At 40.3% G+C, this 21,842-nt stretch overlaps 1 protein-coding gene and 1 long non-coding RNA gene across 45 annotated transcripts in view; one reads left to right on the forward strand and one right to left on the reverse strand.

Moving 5' to 3' along the window:
* The window catches only part of SOX6 (SRY-box transcription factor 6), a 451,086-nt gene that overhangs the window by 395,531 nt on the left and 33,713 nt on the right, over positions 1 to 21,842 (reverse strand). For 6 of the 44 annotated variants that reach the window (XM_083705007.1, XM_083704999.1, XM_083704997.1 and 3 more), the window contains exon 1: positions 20,620 to 21,475. The exons of 9 other annotated variants lie outside the window; for them this stretch is intronic. The gene's annotated coding sequence lies outside the window, so the exon portion shown is untranslated. Of the gene's footprint in view, positions 1 to 17,717; positions 18,146 to 18,740; positions 18,809 to 20,619; positions 21,477 to 21,560; positions 21,831 to 21,842 lie in introns of those variants that run through there. 29 more of the 44 variants (XM_083704989.1, XM_083704981.1, XM_083704978.1 and 26 more) reach the window with 16 other exon arrangements.
* The window catches only part of LOC310834350, a 79,972-nt gene that overhangs the window by 9,477 nt on the left and 48,653 nt on the right, over positions 1 to 21,842 (forward strand). The window lies entirely within an intron of this gene.

A 21,842-nucleotide genomic window follows, 5' to 3' on the forward strand; every position in this document is an offset into this window, starting at 1 on the left:
GTAATTGGCAATCATTTTTGTAAAAGAAGAGATCAAAATAACTCTGAGACTGCATTCACAGACTATATCTTGTAACTTCTACATCTCAATTTGGTTATGTAAAAAAGAAATGTGATTTGAGGATGTAAAACTAAGTGGTTCAAGTTTAAGTTTTCTACTTTTGCCACCTGCCAGGGAATATCCCCAGGGAATGCTGCCACAATCCCTGATTCTTCACACCCTAGGACAAGTGATATTTTCCATTTCTGTTCCATTCTGTTTAGCCAGACATGCTGACTTTGATTTGAGCTAGATGCATTATGCATTGAGTGGTGGGGAAAATAAAGGTAGGCAGACAGGCAGGCAGGTATATGGTGAAGCTTTTGGCATAGTGGCAGCTAAGCAATATTGCACCACACACTAGCCTTATTGCAATCAGGGGATGGGGGGAGGAGTCAGGAATTATTTTCTTCTTCCAAGTCCAAACAAAAGACATCTCTTTTTTTTCTGTGCTCACACTTTCTGTACCATGCACCCTTAAAGTATTTAACAGTGGAACAGCATTTCAGAACCTGAAGCTGAAAGCTGTTCTTGAAGTAGGCAGCCCAGAGCAGAAACAGATTGTTTAGGCAACAATCTTAACCCGGCCTACCTTGAAGAAAGTTCCATTTAATTCAACAATACTTACTTATGAGTCAACATGGTTAGGGTTAAAGTCCTGTTACCTACCTAAAATACACTTCTTCTTTTACATTAGTAAGCTGTGCAACACGAGCCATTGTATTTATACATGGAGAAGCTATCCAATATTTATGCTACTACTGTACCTCCTCTCATAGTTAATGGTTCTTGCTTCACACTTGATGCTATAACAATTATATCAGTGCTTATCCAAAACTACTATTGTCTTTGTTTTTTTCATTTTGACAAAATTTATATTCTACACAGCAATGGATAAACCTATGTTTCTTGGTTATCTGAATCATGTTACCAGCAGCTTGATCCTATGCATGGCATGTATTCAGTGGGGGTTGTTAGTAGCTGCATTTTGGAATCCAGCCTCAGAAGATTTTTCTGATGATGCCTTGCTTCTGATTAATCCGGAGTCCCTCATATTAGTTTTTCTGGAAAAAACATATTGTCTGCTGCACCTTTCATTTTAAAGATGATTCCCTCACTTGATACTACATGGAATGAGTGCCTTGTTAGCATAGTCTAAACAGCCAAATGTAGTTTCTCAAATTAATGTTGATATTTCCAGCTGCAAAGCCCTACTTCCAACAGTACAATAGCAATTTTGTTGGTGCTGAAAGACTGATTTCATCATTTAAGAATCTAAGGAAACACTTAAAGATGCTAGACTAGAGCTTGAGACTGATATTCTTCTTTTTGTCCAAAAGAACTACACAAGGATATCAGGAGTTCTTGTTGTCTTACATTTAGGGTAGCAAGTAAGAATGTGAAGTGACAATGGGCAAAATTGTCATATTTCACTGGACTCTGGTTATGAAATGCTACAAGCTATTATAAGTAACTGTAGAGAGAAAGTGGGGGGGGGGGAATGGGCCCCAAAACTTTACTCCATTTAACAATCTCTTCCATGATTGTAACTCTCCTTTTGTAAATGTAAGTGCCTTCCCATTCACAGAATGACAAGTTAGGATCCAAGCCATAGATATGAATTTGCTTCCTTTCAGCTTTAATAATGAATAATTTCCTCCATTTAAGTGAATTGGTTATTAGCAAGAGATTAAAATCCTGTCCTAAAACAAGTTATATTATTGCTTATTCCAACTCTACAGTTATGTGATTCTATGACTTAATTTACAGCCAATAACAAAGGCTAGAATTCCATGCGTACTTATGTAGGAATAAATCCCATTGATTATAATATGCCAACATGTAGAGCACAGCAATGTTAGTAAGTTAATTTGTTTAGACCGTTGGTTGAAACAAACTTTGCAAACTTGTGCAAAGTTTACAAACAAAATATATTCAAGGTTGACAGCCAGACACACTGATTCATTTTGTGTCAGGAGGCCTTATGCTATGCCTTATAGTTGTAATTTGTTGCCAAGCTGAAGTATGAAAAGAAACCATTTCCCTATTTACAGCATGGCTTATGGACAGGAATGGTGGGTGCTGGATCCCAGCAAAATCTGGAGGACCACCCAGGATAGCTGCCCCAATTTACAGGTAACATTTTGTTTACCTTTAAAGCCAGTGTAACTCCTTATCCAGTCTATATGCTGCTCATTCTAATAAATTAATAGTCTAATGATCTGCATTAATTCATAACTAATGCTACCACAACAAGTATTTATCATGTCATTAAAGATTATTTCTATGAAGCAGCTTCTGTTACAATATCTTTCTAGGAAGAGAGGACAGCTGTACAAGCGTTTTAAAAAGCTAACATATCCTAACAAATTACAACTATCCAGCACATGGACAAATAGGTCAGGGCCAAATTATCATTCCTCTCAACTTTTCTTAACCACCAGTTATATCTTATTTGTGGTTTCCCAGCTCATATTAAATCCAATCATATATATTTAATCCCATCCTTAAAAATTTCAGTAGACAGCTTGAGTGCTAACCCCGCAACTGGCCTGTCAGAAAATCTTTGATGTCATAGCATAATGCCTCCTGAAAGAACAGCAGTAATACTTAATGTAACATGAAACCAAGGCCCTGCAGTGGGCTTGTCTCCTGTCAGGAACAAACAGTTTCACTGTTGTGCCCCAGAAGTGACAAGGATTGAGACCTAGCAGGGCTGTACCTTCCTGACTTTTCCATGAGACCTGGCACTAGAGTCACTAGAGAGAAGATTCAATATTGTCACTGCAAATACGCCAGCTGCAACTTTGGGAGGGGGAGGGGGGCCAGATTGAATCACTCCACATTACACAGTCTGAGAATATTAAGCAGATTTTCACACATTATTAATAATTTTAATAGCATACCTAACTCTAAGAGCAGTTCCCAAGAATTCAGTCACATTTATTTGGAAAGTCTTTCTAAGGAAGGGCGTTTCAGATTGTGGTTTAACTTAAATAATTTTCTTCAGTCTGACACAAGCTATATAGAGATCTCAGAACAACAGGAAATGATGCTCTTATTGATGTTACTGATACTGATACTGATACTGATAATCATTTAGAACAGGGTTAGAACACTGTGGGCCTCCAAATGTTGGACTTCACCTCCTATCAGCCCCATCCAGCAAGCCTGGCTCAGGTCAGAGATAATGCAAGTCTGGAGCAACATCTGCAGGGCCATAGCTTCCCTACCCCAATTTGGATTATAGCTACATTATGTACAATATACAACCTGCTTGTTTATAACCATCTCTCTCATCTGCCAAATACCAGAGTAATAAACCTAAACAAAAGCGAATGCAATATCGGAAACATTCATCAGATTTGAACCACCCTGATATCTATGGATGAAGGGTGATATCCATATTTAATAAATAAAATAAAAATAAAAGGAGCACAGCATTTTTACATGGGTTCGACTCTGAACAGACTCTTGTAGTGCACTTATTTCCAGAAAGAAATATTTCATTTTTTTAATACATTTTCATGTCTGTTTTCAAAAACCAGGCACTCCCCAAAATGGCTCTGTTACAAAACTATAAACAATCATTAAAACCACAATGAATTTAAAAGTTTCTAAAAGACAGAAACTAAAAAAAGGAGCATCAAACATCAAGCCATCAGTATCACATCACAAAATGTCCATACGCTAAAAGAATTTGAAACAAGAGCAAGACTAAATAAGGCACCCAACTTTCCTAGATGAAGGCAAATAAAAGATTTTGTTTTAGCACCCAAAAGTAAACAGGGAGTTTTATAGAAGGGGTCATGATCAAAATGAGAACTGTCTTATGTTCTCATTTGTATCTATTGCTGGGTCTGCAAGCAGGGCCTCCTTGGCCAAACTCAAGATGCAGAAGCACTCCTATGTTGCAAGTGAGCCATCAAATAATTTGTCCCAAACTGTTTAGGGGTTTAAAGGTCAAAACCAGCACTTCAAATTGAGCTGAGAAGCAAATAGGCTGGCAGTGCAGCCAATATTTATTATTGGAGTGATATGCTCCCACAAGTATTTGGGGAGCTGTATCCTGTACTAGCTGAAGCTTCCAAGCCTCCTTCAAAGACAGCCTCATGTAGAGCAAATTACAACCATCAAGTCTGGATGTAACTTAACAGCATAAGTAACTTAGGCAAGGATTGCAGCTGGCATAGAAGAGTTCATCTCTATTCAAAACATTTGAAGACTCACATGTAACTAGTTTAGGTCATGAAAAATTAGGTTGCTAAATTTATTTGCTTTCTTCAAAAGCCAGTATGTCATTCCAAATACAGCTTGAATTAAACCGTGTTGATTTGGAGCAAAAAAAAAGTAATTTTTAAAGTTTCCAAAATCTAGCCTCTGACCAATTTGCATTCATCAAGCATAGTGGGTGGTATCCAACACTTTCTGCCCACTGATAGAGGGAATATGTCAACAAAACTGTGAGGGGAGCATTTTTTGTCATTTCTTCTCCACCATACAGCCCCCAGCTTCCCCTCCATCTGTTTCGGGGAGTCCCCTGGCCCTCCTGAACATCTTAGGGGGTGCACTTAGAAGGGGAATCACTTAAAACAACAACATACACACCAATCTGATGAAGAAATCCTTCTGCAGTGGATGGACACCACTGGATAACCCAGTGTGTTTTGCATCTGATGAAAGTGGATTGTACCACAATAGCTTATGCTATAAATACATTTATTAGCCTTTAAGGTGCTACAATACTGCAACAGAGTAACACAGCTCACAGCTGTCTCTCCAGAAACTGTTAGTTTCATTTTTAATCTTTGGATATTAATATGCAAGCTTTAGTAAACGTCCTAGCATACCAAAAATATAAACTACTCACAATTGTGTCAAAAACAGTAAATTAAACCAAGGGTCAAGAGATAAGGATTTATGTACTGCCTAGTAAAAGTTTCCTGATTCCAGCAGCCACTTTCCTTAGACAAGGAGGCATGAAGTTGAAGTTACATTTAACCTGGGGCTTAGGACAGACAACCTAACAAGAAAGTTATATGGAGGTAAGAAGGAGTGGATAGTTTCCCTGTAAGAAAGGAGATTGGTGAGTTAAGAAAAGGTCTCCGTAAGATGGAGTAGGATATATACTAACAGAAGTCCAGAAAGGGAAGTAAATTTGATTCTGTAACGGTTGCAAGTACCAGACCTGCTGATACAAATCTCTCTGGAGAACTCCATAACCATAATAAGCATCCACCAAAGATTGAAAGACAATTTTGTGATGTTTATTGAAGCAACAAATGTTTGCTCAGGTAGAATCTCAACAAATGTATCCCACAAGAGAACCTGCCCACAAGATGGCTAAAAGACCAGATCCAATGTTGTTATCACTGATGTGTTCTATGGGATGTTAATGTCCCCCCACTCTATTTTATAACGTTTGTTTGTATGTATACGGTATTCAATGCAGGTTGCTTAGAAACCTGTTAGGAGACAGTAAGTTGTATTAAATACATAACACTTCGCTACTGCCCACTAATGCTGCACTACAGAGCTGTCAGTCTCCACCTCTAGGCTTCCCATTCAGACACAATACTGTCCTTATTTTCATGTGTGGCAGGGATAGGAAACCTGCAGCCCATGGATGTTGTTGGAGACTCTGCCTCCCACCAGCCATACTGTCTGGGGCTAATGGAGTTGGGAGTCCACCATCACTTACAGGGCCATAGGTGTCCCATCCCTGATATATGAAATGTTGTAATTGTAATATAGCCTTAACCTGTGGTTTCCTCATTTAGTCCACAACTGATCATCTGGAGAGATGACCTTTGCAGAGTGAGACAGGCAGTGTGTGACTTTGCTTCTGCTTCTTGATCTCTCTTTGGCTTTTGATACCATTGACCATGGTACCCCTCTTGGATTGGCTCCAAGGAATGGGAACTAGGAGCACTGCATCACAGTGGCTGCAGTTCTACCTCTGAGACAGTGTCCAGAGAGAAGCATTGGGAGGATGCTTTTCAGTGTCATGATGGTTCTGCCATCTTAGCTCAAATGCTATTTAATATCTGTATGAAGCCACTGGGGGTGATAATTAGGAGTCTTTGGTCAAGCTGCCATTGTATCCTGATAACACTAGCAGCTCAACATCTGAACTGGTGGAGGGCACGTAAGCCCTGGACTGGTGCCTGGATGCAATGGTGAGATGGATGAGGAAAAAACAAGCTGAGCTTCAACCCTGGCAAGGAAGAGGCAATGTGAGTGAGTGTTTCCTGTGTCACTGTTCAATTGCCTACCCTGGATAAGGTTGCACTCCCACTGTTTATAGAAAGCCTTTAACCAGTTTACTTGTGAGATCACCTTAGCCCTCGTAAGCTCACTCAATCACTTCCATCTGCAGACATCGCACTGTTACAGGGATGCATTCATACTGGCAATTTATCAATGAGCCTGTCTTTACTACAATAGGGTTGGCCAATGACCAGCAGCAGTCAGATATTAGGAGATCCAGTAGAAATTTAAAGCTGCTTCTGAGGGAAGACTTGACAAAGACAGTGAATAAAGTGAATGAGGTCCAGTTATCGCTGGTATCTTAAGGCTGCATGTGGACTGCAGCTCATGTGGCTGAATGTTCCACAATGCACACACACACAAAAACAACCTCCCTGCACATAGCAATCTAGCAGTAAAACAGCGTAGTAAACTATCAAAACTTCTGCCTGACATGCCAGTTTTCTATGTGGAATTTCTTTCTTTCTTTCTTTTTCTTTCTTTCTTTCTCCTTCTTTTTAAATGTTATTATTTTTTGTATGGAAGCATATTCAGTCCCAAAAGCCTCTGCCTGTGATCTGAAGTGCTACAGCCTAGATAGATACATGTGGACAACCTCAGTAAGGACTAGATCCACATCTGTCCACCTAAGCAGAAGCAGCTGGATAGTGTCATTTTCCAAAGCAGTAAGCTCTGTTTCCTTACTCAATGCAAGTTAATATGGGACGTTCCGTGTGTGTGTGTGGCAGAGGAAATAGGAATGGCAGTGGTTTATTCTCCATTCAAGTGGCAAGGCAAATATTATAGAAGTAGGACTGGGGATGATGAAGCGGGAACCAACTCTAGCATTTTGAAAAGGTCTCTGTACCTCAAATATTGAGTATTAATATAAAGACATCAAGAGGTGGGAAGAAAGAAGCAGGTCCCAAAAACAAAACAGTAGAATTATGAATAAAACCTTTATCTTCCTGTGTTTCTGGTCACTTGACCGTTCTCCTTCCTACTGAAACTAGTTATATCCAGCAATACCTGCATAGGCATACCTCATTTTCTATAAACAAAGGCACAATGAGCCACATTCCAAGCATATTTTAACAGCACACTTAAGCAATAACTATGCAACCAGAGACATATCTACTGCAACATACCCCACCCGGCTCCAATCTGCTGACAAATCAAGACCTGAAAGACTTATAGAACAATCCTGTGCATGTTTACTTAGAAGTAAATTGCATTGTTTTTAGCATAACTTACTCCAAGTTAAAGTGTGCATCCTAAAACGCCTAACAAGCCTGCCATTAAAGCTGTAGGGGGGGGGGGGATGAGTAAAAGTAAAAAGTGAAATTTCCATCGATATACACTCAGACCTTTGAGGAACTTAGCACAGGCTAGCAAGTGGATTAAGTATGTGCTAAAAGCTTTATGGACCTGAGCAATGCAAACCACTCACACTCTTGCAGGCAACAGAGCAAGAGTGTGTTCAGAATCAAGCTCCAAATTTTACCAACTGTTTACTTGCTTAATTTAAAATTTGCTACCCCACCAATCAGTCTGAAGGGCCTTTAAAGTGGCTTATGAAATAATATTGAGCACAATTTCTGTAAAACAATAAAATATAAAACAGAAACAAGAAAGACACAGAACAAGATAGATTAAAACTGTTGTTCTGTATTGTTTTTATTTCCCTGTTTTCAGCTGGTTATGTCATGTTGCTGTTGTTGTTATGGTGATTTTAAGTGTCTTTGTTGTATTTGTAATTCTTCCCTATTTTTACTGTATGTGTAAATCCTTTGCTAGCAAGATTTAACTTTTTGGTAAAGAGGGAAATAAATGATTTAAATATATACATGGTAAATTTAAAAAATGCACTATAAGTCTACGAACAGCAGTGAAAATATCTGTCCAGTATAAAAACAGCTACTAGCTTGACTATTCCAAAATGCCTGGTGGGAAATAAAGTTTTTCACTAATTTTATAAATACTGCAATAGACCACGCTTGGCAACAATGTTTTGGGGCACGGGGACACATTTGGAAATCTAAGGAACAATCAGGGGCCAAGATACCCAAACCACAGAAGAAAAACAGGTGGTGTTCAGAGCCCATCCACCCGCAAACAAGCAAGCCACCTGCACGGTACCCCAAAACAAATAAACAGCAACAACAAAAACCAGGCAATATCCATGTCAACATACAAAAAGAAGCAGACAACACACCGAATAGAAAAGCAAGCAAAGGATTCACGCATAAGACCCTCATTCTGGGGAAGAGGGTGGGTTGTATGGATACCTGTGATTTCCTTTTTAGCCAGCTCCCTGTAACATTACTTCTTGCAGTGAGGGAACCTAGAAGGCCCTAGGAGCTGGATCTTGGTGTCCGGGTGAATGACGGGGTGGAGATATTCCTTCAGGTTTACATGACTGAGGCTGTTTAGGGCTTTTAAGTTAGCACCAACACTTTGAATTGTGCTTGGAAACGTATTGGGAGCCAATGTAGATCCTTTAGGACCGGTGTTATATGGTCCCAGTGGCCGCTCCCAGTCACCAGTCCAGCTGCTTGCATTCTGATTTTGTGGTGTTTCCACATCACCTTCAAAGGCAGACCCGCATAGAGCGCATTGCAGTAGTTTAATAGTCCATCTAGCTCAGTACTGTCTGAAAGATTTTAAACTGGGAGTCTTGGCAGCACTACCTGGAGATGTCTGGGGTTGAACCTGGGACCTTCCTGCATACAAGGCAGATACTCTACCAATGAGCTATGGCCCTTTCCTGCACTTTATCTTCTAATCAAGGAAGAAGACTTAATCATCCAATCAGAACAGGAGCTAAGGCTGCAGGCAAAGTCTGGCAGCCTACATCCCATAGCATGGTGGGCTGGATGTGACTCACTGGCTGCAAGGTAACAATCCTGAGCCCCCAAAAATTGAGAAGATTAATATTTACTTCAACTTTTCAAAAGCAACTCCTCTTTTGACACCTGTTTTCAATATATGGACTGGATACACTGTTTTGATTTTACTTGGATTAGCCAGTGCTGCAGGAGAGGCACAAAACATGTGCATCTCCTATTGCAGCTGTTTCTCTCATTGTTTGCTGGCAACTAGAGGCATCCAGTATGTTCCCAACATCCTTATCCTGAGGACAGTCTCAATTTACTGCAGCCTCCGATTAAATGCTACTGCCTACCCCTCCCACTTCGAAATAAGTAATATTTAAACTTTGGTTTCTGTTTGGTCTTGCATAGGTACCTATGCTACTTTGCAACAACATATATTTGCATGTTAATTTCTCTCCATAACATAATTCAGCTCCATGCATGTCTACCAGGCAACCGCTGCCTTTGCCTCCACCACATTTGGTATCAGCTCCCTTCTATCTCTATCTGCTTTATATTTCACCCCAAAGTTGCTAGACCAGTTTGAACTTTGCTTGTTTTTTGTTGTTGTTGTTATTCTTCAATAAATTGTACACTTATTTTAAGCACTGGTTTCTTGTCTGGTTCCTTGCCCCACAGTGTGCAGTGACTGAGCTAAAGAGCTAATTGTGTTCCTGTCTCCAACAATATGTAGATGAGGACATATAGGGTTGAGTGATTGAGTGAAAACAGTTCAAAAAAAGAGGAACTCTTTTGAGCGATACCTACAGAAACAATCAGTGTTGTTGGCATTTCAGTAAATATAGCCACAGACTGAGGATTAGCGTGTTTGATAAAAATTATCACTACCCTGTAGCTTCTGTCCCGCTTTCCTCTCTTTTTAAACAAGTCCATCTCTTATTTTTTCTAAGTTCTCATTTGTTCTGGCTTCAGATGCCTGCTCCCTTGTTCTACTCACAATTTCAAAAAAAGAAAAGGAAAGAAAAATAGCATTAATTGGATGTGTCAAAGAGAGCAAAGTGTTATTTCCTGGAGCACTGTTTAAGGCTGCAATCCTATACCCACCTACCTGGGTATAAGCCAAATTGAACCAAGTGAGACGAAGTTTTAAATATGTATAGGATTTTGCTGCATTTTTTTAGAACAGCGGCTTGGAATTCAGTGAAAAAGCACAGAACTGTCTAGAGATATATGCATTTTCTGTTCACTGGGAAGATATACCATAAATCATAACCAGCACTAATGAGTAATGAAGAATGCAAGTTACATTTTGCTATTCCCCACACATTTTTTTGGTTTTGTTGGTTCATAAACTATTAACTATTAACACCTTTTGCTTTGAATACATAACATCCTTAACATTCTCTATATAACCCCCTTGCTATATTCCTACCTCTCTCTCTCTCTCAAAAAAAAAGACAAGTAGGGAAGGAAAAGGTGAATCATAGTCAACCCAAATTTATACCAGTCATTTGGAATAGGCATATTACATTGAGCAGAAATTGTTTAGCTCCATATAAAATGACTGATCCAATCCACAGAGCCCAATTTTACACAAGCGCCGCAGGTTTGTACCATAATTAAGAAGTACACTAGTGACTTCATGCTTACGGCTGCAACTATGGCAACTTTTCTCTTTGATGTTAAAAATGTGCAGCATTGTCCCTCCGCACCTTCTTCTTCCTAATTCTTTTACAAAGAGGGAAGGAAGAGAAGTAGAAGCATTCGTTTGTCTCTCCCTTCATTCTTTTTTCTCATAGTCTTCCATACAATAATATTAAAACAGCATGCTCTTTGTCATGTACTGCAAAATGTACAAAATCATTCTGGTTCCTTCTGAAACTAGAACGGAGAAAAGAAGGGAAACACACTCAGTAGCTCAATACAACTATCAAAATTATAGATTTGAGTGGGATCAAAGTTTTACCAAAGTCTGTATACTGAAAAAAACTTAGTAAGAGAATTTAAACTATTTAACAATCTACATTTTAAAGTAGCAAGCCTAAGTTTAAAATCGAAATATTTATCCTTAGTACTACACACTAATGCAAATAAGAAGGAAAAAATGTATTCATGTAAATTAGCCTGTTTGCATGCATGAATGCCTTTTTCGACTACAGGCTGTTGCAGCTTGTGGCCTGTTGTAGGAATCACTTTTATCATTGGCAATAAACACTGTATGCACTTTTGGCACAAAAGAAAATGGCGAAAGGAAAACCCTAGACCTCTGTCCAATTACCTGGATATGTTCATACAACTCTTTCCACAGAGCACAAAAAAACAAACAAAGATCAGTTCATTTATTCTATGATTCTATGGCCCATTTGCTTTTTGTAGGATAGAACTTTATGGACTCAGTGTTATCCCAAATGCATGCATGAAATCTGAGTTGCTGTCTCACAACTATACTGAATAATAAAACAAGAATCCAAAGAGGTCCTTAGGTACATGCAAGTGGTGGTCAAGTAATTCCTGTTTTCAGCTGCTAACCTGCCACTTCTTGCGTTGCTTTGAAGACCACTCCCAAAGTCCCCTGAGTAGCTTTCAGTACAGTAGGCTGTGCTGCCTTTGGAAGGGGGGAGGGGGGGACATCAGAAACATCAGTCCAAATGGGGCTTATTGGATCCCGACAGACCTCAAGAAGGTGGAAGGAAAATTAGAAGCCTTATGGTTCCAACAATTTCAGTGTTCCAAAGGGACAAAAAAAACCCCCAAACTTTAATGTGAAGAATTAAGACTAAATACAAGTCTCAACTGAATTGTAATAGAATAAAATAATCACAACTGAATTGTAACAGAATAGCTTGCTAAAGAAAGCTAAGTAACAAAGACCTGTGATAAACAGTTTATTTATTGTCTGATGCAGTATAAGTGTTCACAAAAAAACCTTAAGGAATATCTAAGGCAATCTGCGTTATTTTAATAGCATCCAACATTCCAGAAATAAGCACCCAACATTCCAGGAATAAGTTTAAAGCTTCAAATGCTGTTTATCTACTGTACCCCATAAGACCAGTCTTGCTTTCTGAAATAGCTCATAAAATGAGACTGAATCTATGTAACCTTTTACAACTATTTAGTACTATAAAAACAAAATCCCCTCTGTACATTAACACCTTCCATCCAGAAGGCCCCCAGAGTATTTTGTGTACCACATAGCCTGAGGCATCACACTAACTGAGGCTAAAGGTGGATTCAAATGACTTTAACTATTTTACTCTCATCACAAGTTCCTTTTTACAATCACCCTCCATGTGCTTCATGGTGAAAGAGGTCACATGAAAGATCTGACACACATCAAGATCAACGCAAGCTCAGCATGCCTCAAAAAGGCCACTTGTCAAATGTGTGTTATTTTGCAACATGAACATATAGTTCTGATCCTTTGCATGACCTAGTTCCAAACAGCTCTGCATAAGAAGTCACTGGGAAAACACTTGGGGGGGGGGAAGGTTGTGTGAACCCAACTCAGTGCAAGACATCTGAATCATGAAAAGAGCAGAAAAATACTGCACTTCAAGAGTGTTTTCATTTCTATTGTATTTCTTACGCACAGCAGTAGAATTTAAAAAGCGGGATGACAAGGTCCATCATGTAATCCACTGATGCGCCACTAAAATATATTTAGGAGAGGAAGTTAGGATTATGTGAGCCAGTTGAAACTGCCAGGGAATGTGGATGATTAGATACATCCTACCCTGCCTATGCTAAGATTTGGCCAGGATGCTGAAGCTTAAAACACCAACTCCTGCAAATAAGAATTATATTATATTATATTATATTATATTATATTATATTATATTATATTATATTATATTAATTATAAATTCCTTAGATTGCTTACTTTTAACAGTTCACCCAAAATGCTGTTTTCTATTCAAGCACCAGTTTCTTAATTCAATTATAATCTTAAAGTTTTAAAAACAATCTCTAAGACCAGGCATGGTAATAATAATAAAAAATTCCAAAAGAAACAAGAATAATACCCAATATACTGGTGTTTTTTTTCACTTCTGAAATCACTTGAGTATTAGCATAAGAAACCAAAATGATTTAACTCCCCCTACAAATATAATCCGAGGAAAGCAGAGTTGTGAAAAGGTGTGCCTAGAGCACAGTGCATTCTTCTGAGGAATTTGTTCATCTTTACATTGTGTAAGGATGAGTCATAACTAGGAAATGTGCATTGTATATTTAAAAGAAAAACTCTCCTTATCATACAGTAGATTTACCCTAAAATGCTACATGTAACCTTTTGTGCTCTCTTCAATTAGGCTATGAAAGAGTCCCATTCTGACCTCAAAATTAAAGAGTTTTTTCCAATCACAAAATACAAATGTGAGACAGGGTTGGGAAGGGGAAGTCTTAGGAAATATAAAGTGAATGTGAATATAAACAAGCCATCATTCTGGTAAGAGGAAATACAAACAACCGGAATAAAAATAGTTGATGCACAAAAGCCATAATGAGGGGGTTGCTCAAAAAAAATAAAATAGCTCTGGCTTTGAATGGCTTGGATGAAATACAAATTATCCACAGAAAAGTGTGGACTAGCATAAATGTTTGTGCAAAATTGCAAGTGTATTTCTAGAAGTATGCAAGAGGCTGCATTCTGTACAAGATCCCAACAATGCTCTGCTTAAGTGATAGCGCAGAGTCCAAACCACTGCATTTTAATTACTATGCAGCCTCAGATATATTGCCTTTGATATGGAAATGTTCTTGTTCTCTCATCTTCACATACGGTCTCATGCACAGAAATCTTTATCTGATTCATAAAAAATAAACTAGAATCCAATCTCAACACCTGACCTCAGTGCTTAGAAGTTTTTTTACTAAGCATAGTGTCACTATAAAAAGAATGGCTAATATTGGTGTAAAGTTAGATATTTTGAGCAATGATATGAAGGCCCTGCAGTTAAGAATCAAGTCAATACTGCATTTCAGAGATGTACAGGTTTGGTAAGGTCTTCTTTCGGTGTACTGGAGAAACAATGGGTTAGATACATCTGTTCTGTAGAAGTTGCAAACAGCAGGCATTCCAATATTATCCCATCTTCCAAAGTACAAAAAAATGCCTTAGTTGGAATAACCTACACTCACACTATATAAACAGGTCCATATTTTTTCCAGGTAGCTTTGCTTGCAAATTATCTGTGTATTATTTTAAACCTGTGGGATTTTGTACAGTAAATTACCAAAAATCAATCACCAAAGCTCTTCTACTATTTCCTCATGGCACACACACAGTAGATGAAATTCTTGTGGCACAATCAAAATACAGCTGCATTTAATTTTATTTTATATAGGGGTATTCACATAACAAAAAAAGCTGCATGTCAACAGGTACAATCTGTATACAACAGAAGAAAACTTAGTTATTATGATTGTTGGAATGCCATACAGTAAAAACTGTTATACGAAGAAGGCGGTTTTTTACAAAAATATAAACACAGCATACAAAGACAATAATTCCGGTATTGCTGCTTGTTAATGCCTTTAACAAATTCTACCAAATATTTAAAAATAATAAAAATATGCAAATATGTCTACGCCTGTTTCTAACATTCTTTTTACACTGAACAATGATACAGGTTTACATCACTGTGGTAGATCTGACATACCTGTAAATCAACTAGTTGTAGGTAATCTGTGCTTTGCATGATGCTCCTAATCACAGTAACCTGATAGCGTTTCACTTGTATTCAGAAACATAAAAGCATTCATTTATATTACAAATAACCAAACAACCACATTTTCTAACTGACTTTTTTCTTATTAAATAAGTACTTCTAAACAGAGTTTTAAAACTGTGAAGAGGTTGTTCTTTATTTAAAAATGCATGCATGGCTAAAACTGATAGAAGAATTGTCAAGTATGCAAGGGGAGGGAAGAAATCACTATGTACCGATTCTTGTTTCTTTAACAGAAATCCATTTTTCAAGTTCCTGTTATACTAATTGAAAGAGAATTATTTAAAACTTCACTGAATACTTGAATATCTGATGGGTATGTGTAGCAGTTTCATCAGTGTCAAATAACTCATGACTTTCTAAGATAGCTACAAACCAGAAATTGGCACGATTATCCATTATGGCAATGTCCAAAACAGGCTAATTCTAGACCAAACAAAATTATAATGAAAGGGATAATTTATCATAATTGCAATATCATCACGGTTTTAAAATCAGTGGATTTCTGGTCTGGCAAATATACATAATGAACTCACCTCCTCTATATAACTTGGCACCTCAATCCTAAGTATGCATACGCATTCAAGTCCCATTGAACTCAGTTTATTTCCGAATAACACTACAATTTAAGTGGCGCTTACTTCTTAGTGAGCATGCATGAGTGAACTGCACAGGGGCCGGAAATAACACCCCAATTCTCAATGTAATACTGATGGATACCACATAACTTCTACACGTTTTCAGAACAGGGAAATACTAGACAAACTGTAACATCACCTAAAAGATGTGTCCAAAAGCAGGCACAGGAAATTGGGGGCAGGGATGAATTATTCATTTGCCTCAGTTTATAGAGGTATAGAGAATATAGAGGTATAGAGAATATTTCTATGTAACAACTACAACAAAATTTAAATACCTATTTAGGAGCTGGCCAAGAGCTTCATATTTACTACACAGTTCAACCTATTATAGCTGGGGAAAAGGCGAGAAAAAGAAAAATAGACAATATGCTGAAGAGGTTTGTTTCTGGGCATTCCACTCTTGGAATAAACTACAGGTGAATTAGTACTGTAATTCACATCTCATCAATCTAGTGCTACTCTAAAAACTCAGTCTCTGTTTTCATAGTAGGAAACACCACTAATTGGAATCTACCTTACAATGACAATCTAATATTGTTATTAGCTAGCATTAAAAACAGCTCTGTACAGAATTGCCTGTGAATTGGCTTGCATACACGCATGCATACATACACACACACATACAGACACACATTGAATTTTCTATCTGCCAAGAGCGGTACACACCCAGTGCAGTCACACTATGAATTGGGGACGGGATTAAACATTGAATTATTTTTCAGATATTTCACATAAAAAGCTAACTACCTTGATATGCTTTATAAAGAGGTATTTCCTAGGGTGATTAAAGTGCTTGACAAATATAATAAGGTTTTCAATGAAGAAACTTTTTTATGTCCACCAGAAGCAAAATAGTTACTTCTACTCATGTATGAAGGCCTGATCTCCATCCCTTTTCCAGCTTTTCCTACACATTCACTGATTCTCCAACCCCCACAGAAAGAAGTTACCCTGAACTTAACACCATTATTTTCCTCTTTAAAACATATTTGGTAAAAATGTCAGAAATGGACTAACTATAGGAGATAGACATGCCCAAGCCACAAAAACTGACTTTTGTTTTGGGTTAATACCTCAGTATGAAGCACTGCAACATATTCACATCATACAACTATCTTCAATTATTTTTTAAAGCTTGCCCTTATTTGAAGGCTATATAGTTTTGAACATTGGATTGTGTATATATGTATGCAACGCCCACAAACACTGAACTGATATAGATTGAAACATATACCGTATTTACACTATTAAGAGAAATCTTAACCTACTTGGTAATAAAAATGAATTCAGTATGGTTTGCTTCTGATAAGGCCAATCTATAAGCATAGCTGTAGCAGAATCCTTATTCTCATTCCCTGAACCTAGTCAATCAAACTTCATAGGTGGCCACATGACACCCTATGGAAATATTCATTCCATTCACCTAAACTGTTACACTCTTATGTGACCAAAATATACACCCACATCATATTATCACATAACATTCTATCAAATGCCCAACCTCCAGTATTGTGTTTAGGAAAGAGGAGAATTTTAAGGCATTTTCACACTGCTCTTCTCAGAAGATATCACTCAACATAGTGTACAAACATAAATAATTAAAATCGCAATCCAACAGCCATATACACAAAGAGATAATATACTCCTGGAATATACTGCCTACTGCATAGCTAACACATTCCTGAGGGGTGCGTGTGTATGTGGAGTTTGGACTGGAGGTGTGTGTGAGATAGAGAGATGGATAAGCACACATACAAGCCTATTTGCGGTGCAATAATGCCAACGTCTGCACTGTTCAGCGCGGGGGACATGTTTACATGGGACACCAGTGGCGGGAGGCAGCAGTCACACAACTCATTTGTCCCAGAGCAGTCGCATTAAGATCAGTGGGGCTAATCCAGTGTAAACGAGTTGCGGCACTCCTGGCACAAGCCAAGGGGGAAGGAGCGAGGCCCAGACAAACTCTGCAGCCAAGCCTGCCTGGAGAAGCGAGAAGGAGCACTGAAAGAAAGATAAAGCGTGGCCAGCGGCGGCGGCGGCTCCCCCGCCCCCCAGCCCAGTCCCGCCGCTGTGGCGAGGCGTGTTGCAAGGCAGAGGCGCTGCGGCGCGTGTTCTTCGCTGCTGGCCCGCGGCTGCCACTCGCCCCCACCGAGCCGGAGCCGCCGCGCCATCTGTGGGGAAACTTTGGAGACAAACCACCAAACCCCCTGCGGACGCCTCACCTCCCACTTTCCCTGCGGACCCTGCCGCCGCCGACGGCGCACTTGGCCGCCTCTGTATCCCTCCTCAGCGGTCGCTTCCAACAGAGCAGAGCTGGGGCGGGAGCTGGGGGGGGGGGGTTAAGTTTGAAGAAGTTCGGTCGGCGAAGCACCCTCCCCCCCCCCCCGCCTCGTGCGCGAGGATCGCCAGCTAACCCTAAAGCAGCCAGCGCCTTCCTTCCCCGGGAATTAGAAGGTCGTTGATTGAGAGGAAGGGCCTGAGAATGCAAATGACCTTCCTTCTCCCTCCCCGACAGCCTATTCCCTCCGCTCTCCGCCGAAGAGCGATCAACTGCCCCTCTGCCGAGCAGGAGGAGGCGGCGGCGGCGGCGGCTGCAGGAGCAGCAACCACGGCTTGCCTGAAGCTCTGCTCCTTGTGACTGACTGCACAGGGGGCGGGAGAGCTGCTGCTGCTGCCTGCAAGCAAAGTTTCTTCTTATAGTCCTCAGGAGGGGCTAAAGACTTTTCCTGCCAGGGACCTGTGTTCAGTTGCAAGCACAGGTGTAATTGTCCTATATCCTTTGGCCATTTTTTTTAAAGGAAAGAAATACATGCTAGGAACATTTTTTTCCCTAAATCCACACTGGCTGATTTTAGTTCCCTCCCCCCAAATAACTTTTTTCTATAAAAAGGGGAAAAAAACTCCTCTCGACAAACTTGTTGTATTTGATATATGGATTCCTCAATACAATTGTTATGAATTGCTCTCCTTATATTCTTTGGCCTTTCATGGCCAGCTGAGGGGAGAGATTGCAGAGTTATTGTTTGCTTTCTCTCTCAGCCCCCCTCCCGTTCTCTCATTGCCTATTCTAAATTTGATGCCGAAGTTGAAGTAGTTGAATTGGCTAATTCTGAATACAGGCTATTGAGAGAGGCCAGACACAGCAAGTATATCCCTGTATAGCAATGGATACAATGTGCTGAATTGGCAGTCTAATTATAAATGTGGCATTTGGACCTCCTTTCAGAGAGCCAGTGCCACCTTACCTTATGAGGGAACTTCAACTACAGCAACTGTTCAAAACAAAATGCCATTACAGGATCAGCTTCACCCAACACTGGGACTAGCCAGGGGATTGTTTTACAAACAGCCTTTCTCACTTAACACAAGAATGTATTATAAGAAATGCAGTTATGGAGAAGGAGGCAGAGTTTAAAGAAAACGCTTAAGCAGTTCTCTGCCAGGTGTCAAGCTACTTCAAGCTGCAAACGTAATCCAAGTAACCTAATTATTTTCATTCAAATATGTACCTCCCTAAAATACTTTGGAGGAGAGGATCAGATTTATTTTTAATTTTTTTAAAAAGATTAACTTCGAGATACGGTTACTAATTATAAAAGGGAGATATCATACATACAGAAATCGGATGCCAAAAAGCGAGGGAGAAGAGTCTTAAGATACAACATCTTGCACAGGGCTTCCAAACGTTTTAGACAGAGGTTCGCGTTGCAGGACAAATTTTGTGTCCATCTTAAAAACGATTTGCTTTGTGGTAGAGCGGTTTGATGCAATGAGCCCACACAAGGGAGTCAGTATAACAAGTGCAATCTAGCTGCAATCTCAAAGCAGTTTCTACAACACTACCACCTGCCCACCCAACCACAGTCAAACCCACCCAGCTACAGGGTTTTTCAAAAAGTAAAAAGTCACTTTAGACCGAGATGCCCACCAGTTTCAATCACACCGTCATTTTAAAAATGAAAATATATTTTAAATGTACGTTCCTCTCCCTTTTCAAATTAAAATTAGGTTCAAAGCTGCTCACCCTACTACGATGGGCTATTTAAAAAAAGAAACCCACATGCAACCTGTCTCCTTTATCTGCATAACAACAGGCGCAGATAGACTTGTTTATCTCGGAAAGTTTCCCTGTCTGTGTTTTTGGGGGAACACCCAGGAGGACGTAGCTAATCTCCTGACCGCAGGCTCCCAAGCCCCGGCGAGATCACCCTGACACACAGACACAACAACGCTCAATTGCCTTTTCACATTTGCCACCTCTTCCCTTCTCGCCGTCCTTAAAAAAAAAAGCACCCGGGAAACGAGTCCTCCGCAAAGCAGAGGTGGCGGCAATCAAATCAATATGATCTGCGCCTCTGATTGACCCCAAGGCCCTGCTCTGCTCCTCAGACGCGCGCGCACACAAGGAACCCCGGCTGCAAAGCGGCTCCAAGGCGCTCCCAAAGGTGGCGGGAGTGGCGGGGGAGAGCTGGAAGACTTCAGATGCCGCAGCAACAAAAAGCCCGTTATATACACTCGTGCAAGTTGTATGTGTGTGTGGTACAGTGTCATGTTGTATACATTCATACACACACACCTTCGTGTACTCTGTCCCATACATACGACATACACACCTGTTTTACCACTGGATCAAACAGAGAACTTTTAGCTCCTGCCAAACGCCCTCTCTCATATATAACTTTAGGAATATTTGTAAGGCGACATTTCAACAATACAACGTAAAGCAAAATAAAAGCACCAGGTGATCTCTCTCTCTCTCTCTCTCACACACACACACACACACACACACACAATCACAATGCCTGGCTAAGTGACATGCAATTTTTCAGACACAGACCAGATTTACAACAGAAGATTGAAAGATCTTCAAAATAAATTACATCAAACCCATCTTAATATTTTTTTTAAAAATAAGATCCTTCTTCAAAAATGACAAACAAGAAGCACCACTTATGAAAGGGGGGGCTAGCGCTCCCACCAAACCACCTTGCTGCCTCCCTACCATCTCTGCAAAGTATGCTTAAAACTGCGGTTGAAGGCAGTTTCCCTGAGATTAAAGTTGCGCGAAATAACAACAGAAAACAACGACATTAATGCAAAAGAAAATACGTTCTGGGAACTTACTTTGCGTTTACTTTAGGCACTATTCTTTTCTTCCAGCTCGCAAAGGAAGCCGTTTTGTCCAGGTTAGGTATTGTCTACTTATGAATCAGCCCGTGGCTACGGGGTTTATTTTAATTTATGGCTTATGCATTCTTTTAAGGTCGATTTGCATGACCTCCGGCGAGAGCTAAGACACAGCAAGAAATCCCCAGCTGAATGTTGGGCGAGCCCACAATGCAGCCAAGAGCTCCCCTTCTCATGGTGTAAGCAGAGCCCTGTGTGTTGTTGGGCTCTCACTCTTTTTTTCTCTCTCTCCCCCTCCCTGTGGAACACAAATTAGGGTGTGATATCAATTTTAAAGTTTTCAGTATAACTTTATCCCAGCCTCTGCCTGCAGAGAGATAAGGCGCCACAGGAACAGCAAATCCTCGATACACTGCCCCTCTGTGGTCAAATCCAGCATTACCACCTAGCGGTATAATACTCCCCCCCCCTCCGCCTTTCTCTTAAGGATCTGTTCTACAGATATATAAGCACACTAGCAGCGAACTTCTCGGCAAGTTTAACCACCACAAAGTTAACAGAGAAATCAGAGGCGCTAGCAAAGCCCCCTCGTTCCTTCATCCTTACTATCTCCAAGGGTGAGGACTTCGGAGAAATGGCAGAAGCTTTAGGCTCCCAAAGATTGATTTAAGGGCTTTATATTTTTCCTCGCTCGCCTGCCTCTGTTGGTATCACTCTTACGCGCAGTATCTCTAGAGCGCCATGTGTTCGCAGGCAGCGGGTGATCTTAAAATACAACGCTGATCTGTCGCTACGTTTTAAAATAGACACACCACTTGGGGGGCGGAAAGGAAAGGGGGTGGGAAGCGGCAGCAGCAGCAGCAGCAGCAGTGTTGTGATTTCAGAGAGAAGCGGGGTCTTTTTTATGCAGCCTCAGGATCCTCCCCAGAGCAACTCACCCCAGGTCAGAAGCGTAAGGACTTTCTCCACCAGTTCGCCTCTTCCCATCCCATCCCAGTCGGCGCCGCCGCCACCAACACCGCCCTCCCCAAAAAGTCCAGCACTAAGCAGCCGCGCCGGGGATTCATTCAGAAATCTCCCTAACTTCACAATCTACCTCCGGACGCCGCTATTGCGGCTGCTACTAATACTGCTGCTGCTTTGGTCAATTGCAACCAGCAAGCCCTTAAAAGACAGCGGGGGGGGGGGGGAGAGAGAAACAATACCGTATTCTCTGGTAT

Source organism: Podarcis gaigeae, assembly GCF_964106915.1.
Source record: "Podarcis gaigeae genome assembly, chromosome: 1".
Lineage (NCBI taxonomy): Eukaryota > Metazoa > Chordata > Lepidosauria > Squamata > Lacertidae > Podarcis > Podarcis gaigeae.